Source organism: Diadema antillarum, unplaced genomic scaffold (genome assembly GCF_040938485.1).
Source record: "Diadema antillarum isolate AM-2024a unplaced genomic scaffold, OU_Dant_1.0 scf00000051, whole genome shotgun sequence".
Lineage (NCBI taxonomy): Eukaryota > Metazoa > Echinodermata > Echinoidea > Diadematoida > Diadematidae > Diadema > Diadema antillarum.
In genome coordinates, this window is record NW_027270940.1 from 1,237,481 (window position 1) to 1,246,054 (window position 8,574).

Below are 8,574 nucleotides of genomic sequence, written 5' to 3' on the forward strand. Positions count from 1 at the left end.
AAAATAGAGACTGCCTGGAAAGATCAAATATATTTATGTTTATATAAATGTATGCATACTGACAACAAGGTATAACAAGGCTGGCATATTTGTTTAAAGGGATGGTACAGTTTCGGTGGAGATGAAAATTGGGCTTTAACTTTTTTTTTTTGCGAGATAATAAGAAAACACTTATGAAATAGTACAGAGCATACCATTTTAAGAGGAATTCAAAGTTTATTTGATGAAAATCGGGTTTGGAATAGCAGAAACATCAAAAAAAAAAAGTAAAACAAAACGATCGTCTCAGCCATTTCAAAATCAATTTTCATCAAATAAACGTTGAAATCCTCATGAAATTACATGTTCTTTCGTATTTTATAAGAGGTTTCTCACTATCTCACCAAAAAAAAAAAAAAAATGATAAAAACCTGAAGTTAAGTCTCAACCAAAACTATACGACCCCTTTTAAGCCTTCTTTGCAGAGGTTGCGCCGCGATTTAAGGAGGGAACTTATAAAGCCTTTGCAAGCATCGGTGAAATTAAATGATTTGAAAGAATTATGACCACTTAAAGGACAAGTTCACCTTCATAAACATAAGGATTGAGAGAATGTAGCAATATTAGTAGAACACATCATTGAAAGTTTGAGGAAAATCAGACAATCCGTTCAAAAGTTATGAATTTTTGAAGTTTTTGTGCAGTAACCGCTGGATGAGAAGACTACTGCAGTGTATGAATAACTTAGATGTCACATGCGTACAACAATATAAGGAAAATATAAAGAGAATTTCACAAAATTCCATCTTTTGAAAAAAGTACACATACCCCTGACTCGTTACCGACAAATGTTATTGGTAATATTATTCCCCTTTTAATTACATGATTGTATTAAATTGACGTACAATTCAGTCTTTGTGAAGCACTTTCTTGAGTAGAGAACACTGCCAGATGTACACTAACAGCAGCAGCTGAAACTGAATGTTTATTTAAAAAAATGTATTCTATAAAACAATGATAGTGCAGAGATATTCTACAGAACTCTCTAGATATAAAAAAAAAATCAAATAGAAGTATACATATTTACCAGTTCTGTTTGATTCCATTCTATGAGAACAATTTTATCGCTGTACCAGAACGTGTAGGTGACGATATCAGAGTCTCTATTGATTGGGAAAGAGAAATAGGCAAAAACAGCTAGATTATGATCGAAACGTCAATATTCATAACTACCATTCGCTCTCTAAGTCCGAAAGAAATGTGTAAAACAATTATTTCCCATATTTTTTTTTTCATTTTCATTTTTGTATTGCATTGACATCTTATATCTGTTGTAAATGATTGCTATCATGTTAGATATTAAACATTAGATTTGTGAAGAATTTTCTTCGTCGGAAGAGATATCTAAAGAATAAGAGTGACAGAGGTACAAAGCCAATATCAAGTGTCGCTTGCAAACGTCCAATTTTGTGTCAACCAACTCCAGAAACTTCATTGTAAAAATACAAGAGCACACATAAATATTCTCACGTCATAGGGCCACTAAGTATGCAACGTGCAATGTGTTTGGTGTGCATTTCTGATGAACAACAGCACAGAAGAATACTCCAGCTCATCTGGGAAAGAAATATAATGAATTAATACAGCAGGTAGATCACTTAGTGTCGAACAATGACGTAAGAATTCTTTATTTTCAACTCCGCTTAACACTGACTTATTCTTTATTCTTTACGTGGACAAGATGTTATGCATTAACTCTTTATGTGCCACGTTCGCACGTCCGACTCAGTCGACGGCGTGCCAGCTTCGCATATTCTGCTCAAACGCACTAATCCGCCTAATCCGATCGATAAATCGCCAAATGCCGCGGTACAATGAAAGCGTTTCTCACGCTTCCGTACATATATAACTTGCACTTCATGTAGTGATTGACTATCAAGAGGTGTTCTCTACTGGATTTAAGAGTAATTTCTAAGTTTCTGGCACTGTTTTGTGTGCAAAAGTCATACCTTTGCAGTTATGTACCTCCTGGTCATGTGAAAGTAAAACAACCAATATAGATTTGTCATACAATAATACATCAAAGCAAAGCTTGGCATTTTCTCTACAGCTTTACTCACTATAAGCCCCAGCTGAACAGAAATCTAAAGAAGTTACATAGACTTGAAAAACAGAATGTTTTCTCGAAGCATGGAACCGTTTGTGTCTCAGAATAATGTGGCACAAAGGGGGTTTCGACCATGGCACGTGAAGAGTTAAACCACAACTGATTGTAGCTATGCATAAAATCATAATCAAAAGGTTTTAATTAGTGTGTGCCTCCGTAGATTATGCCATACAGCGTTCCAAGAACATTAAAAAAAATATAGACTTCATTTGAATTCAGGAGCACTCTTTGATTATGAATATGCAGAACAATACGTCATAGTGATATCAATCAATGCTATTCCGGAACTCAGTTTTGAATAACCTGATATGTAATGCAGATTGCGAAGTTTTCGCACGAAAACAAGAATTAAAAAGCAAATTTTCATGAAGAAGTATACGATTGTATGGAGTTATCATTATTATTATTATTATTATTATTATTATTATTATTATTATTATTATCATTATTATTATTAACATTATCATTATCATTATTATTATTATCATTATTATTATTATTATTATCATTATTATTATTGTAATAATACAGACATCTTTACTCCATAGGGAAGGGGAGTTGAGATAGTGTCCCTAAAAAAAAAAGATGAATAATAGGTTACAGGCAACTAGCTAAATAATCTCCAAAAATCCCTAGTTTTCGTCTTATTTTTAAAAGCAGTTCGTTTCAATTCTTCCAAAAGATTTGGCAACTATCAGACGACGGTGTTATGGTATGCAGTAGTATTTAAGTTGATTGAACCTGGAAATGGATTTTCCCATAAAATAGATAATAATAAAACCCTTGTCTGCAAAATATCTCATGCTCGTGTTTGGATAATATTATTCTTAAATTAAGTAATTTCAATCAAAGTCACTCACAGCTTCTGCACCTCAGTCTGGGACGCCGGTAATTCAGATGAAGAACCACAAAAACTCAGCTTGCCAGCCAGGTGACTGATACCTATCGAGCTGGAGTGATCGCGTCTGGATTTTGTCAGTTTCCCATACTCTATGCTTATCCTTGAAAACCACTTGTGATGGCAATTGAAAGAGTGACTTCCGAAGTCATTAACACCAGGATTTTTGTTGTTTTTGTTTGAGGCAAATCCCTGTTTTATGTGGGGTATATGCTTACCCTCTATGTGCTGAATCGTACACGGTTCCAGAACGAATATGCAATGCGTCAAAACTACATTTTCCCGTAGCAGAACTATGTATCATTACGTCATGATTGTGAGCATACAGATAAAGACACAAGTTGAGTACTGTTTGATGATCCAACTATCACGTCCCCTCTACTCACATACTCTGATATATGTAAATATTATCATTGTCATAACTCAACTGACAACAGTGAAAAATCGTCTGTTAGCATATGAAGTGTCAATTCGAAGGGCTTTCATCGAAATCCACATGCTTTAGAGAACCTCGGTTTTTACTGAGGTTGGACTTTGCGATTTATTTATGTATTTGTTTTTAATCGAATCCTAGCCCACGGGGAAGATTCGAAAAGCATAATAATATGAGCATCGAAGTGTATGCTCATCGGGAACGGTCGGCTGCGTGTAGAGATTCTTCGGTTATATGTATACTTACATAGAGATCAGTGATAAACTAGCTGTACACAATTCGTTACGGAGATTCTCGAATATATCCGATATCCATATCCATATAGTATCTCCATGCTACTGGATCTATAATCATGATCTTTTTTAAAATCAACGAGATAATCCTCGCTGTGGATGTGTATGATTTTTAGGTGATAGTACAACACGTAAACTATGTGGGTGGGTTTCGTGTGCTTAATAGTATAGTCTGTCTATCAGATGTGCTGACTAACAAAACTCGCCCTTACAAGAAACTATGTAGCCTATTATATATATATATATATATATATATATATATATATATATATATATATACACACACACACGCATACACACACACACACACACACACACAAATATATATTATTTTATAGGTGTGTGTTTGCTTTAAACACCTTATGTTTCGATTCCCAGCGGAAAAAAGATTTTCAATCTCGTGCACTTAAAAAAAAGTAACAGTAAGATTAATGATAATTTCAAATCTAGCACCGTTTTCTATTTTCTCCTATCTCATGACCAGATATGAACATACTGCACATATACACACACACTCCCATACATTTGACTACATGGCAGATATATTTATATTCATATGCATTGTAAATACGGATAGACCTGGTGAGATGGAAGAGTTTCTTCCAATATAAATCTACAATGTTAATTTCTCTATTCTTAAAGGGTGGGGCAAAGCTGTAGTGTTTGTTAAAAAAGAAACACATGTTTCATGTTGTTGTTGCTGTTGTTGTTTTTTCACTTGTGTGTATCATCAATTCTCTTGCAGGATTGTTATAAAGCAAATCACGTGCTGTTTTGGAATCCGGACTAGATCTCCTTCACAATTAAATCTGCCATTGTAATTTTTTCTTCTATTTTTTTTTTTGCATTTGAGGTACGTTATTTTCCACATTACTGCACATATTGACAATCACGTTATCCATTAGAATCCAAAATACACTCAACATGATTATTTTGACGGGAAAAATGATTAAAGGATACATCAGTGATACCAACCAAAATAGTTACGTATTCTTCTTATTCCAATGTCCTCAAATCCTGTGTGGTTGCATTTCAAACTGATGTAAAATCTTAACTCTGCTTTCAAATCTTCTATTAAATAGTCTATTTTGAAAAAGCATTTGTTTTCTTCATTGTGTTCTCTGACATAATTCCTGTATTTAAAACAATGAATTTGACATAATAAAAAAAAGTTTGCTAATTTAATCTTTTTGTTACCTATATCATATCCGAGAATAAGAACTTTTTCATTGATATCAATTACAAGATTACTTGCATTTCAGCAAAAAAAAAAAAAAAAAAATGACAAGTGGTTTCTTTACAATTTACAAGATGGACTGAGACGCTATGGACTGAGACGCACGCGGCAATTTCGTTTGTCTCGCAAAAGTAACAAAATTTCACCAAATTGGGACGTCTACTTCATTTTTTCGGGTCTCACATTCTAACAAAACGACAAAGTTAGAAACATCGCCTGAGGATGGACCAACAAAAATCTGCTCGGCCGCAACGGTTAGCCGCTACAAAGGCAAAAAACTATGGTCCTTATGTGAGAAAACCCGCAACCCAGGTACGTGCAAACAGCCCGTCAAGTCCGAACCCGAAGGTCACTAACCCTGCGCCCATGACTCTGGCCGCTTCCCAGCGAGAGTCGTTGGAAGGCCAAACAGCCAGCGATGCGGAATCTGTTGAACTGGTGCCTGATGACGTCACAAATATGGCTGTCGCATCCACGACGGTAACCAACCCAACGCACCCAGATCGAGGCACCACTATGCCCGCCGACAAGGAAGCACCGGCCTCTGCACCTCCCAATGTGCAAACCCCTGGAAGCTTGGACGCATATTTCAAGGAAGCTACCAGCGGATTCAATAAAATGATCCAAGACGCTGTCGACAAGTTCCTTGGGAAGTTGAGCGATCTTGAGGCCAACATTGAAGCTTCTATCCAATTTGAGAGCAAACGGGTCGATGATCTCGAAGTCAAACAAAAGGAAATGGAAGGTAGAATGAAAAGAATGGAAAAAGAAATTGCCGAACTCCGCTCCGAAGTATTGAAGAACAAAGCGGAAACAAACAAAACCGAAAGAATATCTAGGAGGAATAACATCCGCATCGTGGGAATCCCTGAAACACCAAATGACCAGAGGGAAGACTGCGCCCACATCGTCGAAGACATCCTGCGGTCCAAATTCAAGATGACCACAAAGGTGGAGCGAGCTCATCGTGATGGTCGCAACGTGGAAGGTCGTCCCAGGCACATCTTGATAAAGTTTCTCTCATACAGAGAAAAAGTAGATGTCATCCGTCGTGCCAGGGAAATCCTAAAGGACGAGCGATATTTCATGATCGACGACTTGACGCAGACTGACCTGGAAGAAAAACAGAAATGGAAGAAACAAGTCCAAGAAATGTACAGCAAAGGTACCAAGTTGAGATTCTATGCCGGAAAATGGCGCCAAACCGGAGGCGCTCCCTTTAATTTCGAGTGAGTAGTCATCTCCTATATACATTTCTTATAACTTCAACTGAAGTTTTGTGTACCCTACAGAGAAGATTAGTAACATTGGCCCAGTTGTACATGATTATGATATGACAGATACTTATTGTCCAGCATGAGTAACTCAGAAATCATAGTTTTAGGTATACCTACTGCACTAAAAAAATTCTTACAACCTCAACTGAAGTTTTGTGTAGCCTACAGAGAAGATCAGTAACATTGGCCCAGTTGTACATGATGATGCTATGATAGATACTTATTGTCCTACATGAGTAACTCAGAAATTATATTTTAGGTATACTTATTGCACTAAAAAATTCTTATAACTTCAACTGAAGTTTTGTGTACCCTACAGAGAAGATCAGTAACATTGGCCCAGTTGTACATGATGATGCTATGATAGATACTTATTGTCCTACATGAGTAACTCAGAAATTATATTTTAGGTATACTTATTGCACTAAAAAATTCTTATAACTTCAACTGAAGTTTTGTGTACCCTACAGAGAAGATCAGTAACATTGGCCCAGTTGTACATGATGATGCTATGATAGATACTTATTGTCCTACATGAGCAACTCAGAAATTATATTCTAGGTATATCTATTGCACTCAAGAAGTCAATGATGTTGGTTTAACTAAAATGTGCGTATTGGTTTTTCATTAGGTATACCTATTGTGATCAAAAATTCAATGACGTTGGTTTGGTTAAAATATGCGCACTGGTTTCCTTATAAAAACACACCGGTTTTTGCATGATTACAAATATTCCGGTTTTTCATTACACTAAATTGAAGTGGTAGAAGTAAATGAATCCAAAGTTTACTAGAATGGCTGTCAACGTACAGTGCCAAATGTATATTAAGATACTAAAGTGAAATGGTAGAAGACAATGAATCCAAAATGTACTAGAATTGCTGTCAACTTGCAGTGCCAAATGTATATCAAGATACTGTATTTTTCTTCTTTTTTTTTCTCCTTTTGTTCAGGATGGCATCTGCAAATGGGTACCATCCGAACTGAATACAATATCAGCCGAGTATTATATTTTTCTCTACTTGTGCAATGAACCGGCTGCACAGTGTATTACAGCAGGTGTGACTTGCTCAAATTTGGTTTGTGTCTTGAACCAGTTGCACAGTGTATTACAACCCTTCAGCAGTTAACGTACGCAAGCTACATTTCTCTATCATAAATGAAACACGCTTAAGCATGACTATTCAGTTTGTATAGTTGCCCAGGGTGAATTATACAGTCGGATCTTTTTGTTCAGTATGGCATCTGCAAATGGGTGCCATCTGAACTGAATTCAGTATCAGCCGAGTATCACATTTTTCTCCACTCACGCAATGAATCGGCTGCACAGTGTATTACAGCAGGTGTAACTTGCTCAAATTTGGTGTGTCTTGGTTACTAGTGTTGCCCCTGGCAACCTTGTTCTTATCCTAAATCATGTAAAGAGTTCCTCAGTGTTAGTCTTGTTGGCGCATAGGGAGTGGGTGATGTTTTGCTCTCCAACTGTGGGAGAGGAGAAATCCGTATTGAATGAATGATAAAAAAACCCGGTTGACTTATATATGTTCCTGGTAAACAAGTCCATTACTGGTTTCCTCCAAATGGATTCCTCAAGTATAGGTTTCCTTTTAGGCTGTAGGAGTTTTACCTGGCCGACATGACGGTTGTCAAGTCACTTCATTGTGATTAGAGTCTGCACGATGTCATGATCCATCCCAACCAAATCTAAATGTATGAAGTGATAAATATATATATATATATATATATATATATATATATATATATATATATATGTATACACATATATATTTCAATCAATAGTAGCTCAATTCAGAACCTTAACAGCCGATGTTTTGAAAATAGAGCTACATGTATTAGTATGCTCCCAAATTACCCAACCTTTTAGCAGTCAACGTACGCAAGCTATACACACTTCATTATCATTAATGCAAAACGCTTAAGCATTTTATGCAGATTGTTTAGTCAACTAGGGTGATTTGTCCAGTCTGTTGTTTTTTTTTTTCTATTCAGAATGGCATCTACAAAGGGTGCTATCTGAACTGAATACAGTATCAGCCGAGTGTTATATTCTTCTCCACTCATGCAGTGGACCGGCTGCACAGTGTATTACAGCAGGTGTGACTTGCTCAAATTTGGTTTGTGTCTTGAACCAGTTGCACAGTGTATTACAACCCTTCAGCAGTTAACGTACGCAAGCTACATTTCACTATCATTAATGAAACACGCTTAAGCATGACTATTCAGTTTGTATAGTTGCCCAGGGTGAATTATACAGTCGGATCTTTTTGTT